A 1,008-nucleotide genomic window follows, 5' to 3' on the forward strand; every position below is an offset into this window, starting at 1 on the left:
CAAGTTTACTCAGTGAGCCTAGTCCCGCAACCCAACATATATTAATAATATCTCAAGCAATCAGCTTCATTTGTATGGAGTGGAAATATATTCCATAACTAATAAAAATACATATATAAATTCTATCATTCCATCGATGTGAATGTTATCTTAAACATCATCTCCACACACCCGCCATTCACTCATACTTATAATATATATATATACTAAACCCGGAAAACTACCAAGGCTAACCGAGCCTAGCAAGGAAATAAATATAACCATCATCTCCATTAGATATTCCAAGATCGAACATCTAACGCTGCATGCAGTTACACGGTCTCCAGGGTGCAACCCCATCATCGTGTCTTCGTGATCTTGTTCTGTATCGCAGGAACAATTCACGGTAATGCGGGAATTCTCGGGAGAGTGAGTATACAATAAAACTTCACATGATTTATACTTATATATTTAATACTATACAAATGCATTAGTACTTGAGAACAAGTACTAAGGGCATCATTATTGGTGTCCCTCAGGTTGAGGCCCTTAAACGTAGGGTCCCTTAACTTTTAACTAAAAATGCTAAGAGACTTCTCTCAAGTCCCTTATTTAAGGGCCACTCTTTAGCTTTTTTAGTTAAAAGCTAAGGGACCCCCTACACTTAAGGACCCAACTTAAGGGACACCAATAATGATGCCCTAAGGTTTGCAATAAACCTCTATGATCATTCATAAATATTTAATAAGAGTTTACATTAAGTAAACACCTCACCAATTCAATATTTGATCAAGAGACAAGCCTATCAATCATCTACATTCAGTATTGATCAACCGTCTATCTAGACTCACCTTTTAGTCCTTGAGATTGGCTATGGTAGACTAGACACGAGCTCAAACTAATCACATTCCACTACTGGTACACTTCTGATTCGGAAAGATCAACAGGACATGTCTGGCTGATCCAACCACTCTCCATTACATCTGATCCGAGCAAGACAAAACACTCCAATCGACCGGTTGTATAAAA

Source organism: Brassica napus, unplaced genomic scaffold, assembly GCF_020379485.1.
Source record: "Brassica napus cultivar Da-Ae unplaced genomic scaffold, Da-Ae ScsIHWf_133;HRSCAF=240, whole genome shotgun sequence".
Classification (NCBI taxonomy): Eukaryota; Viridiplantae; Streptophyta; class Magnoliopsida; order Brassicales; family Brassicaceae; genus Brassica; species Brassica napus.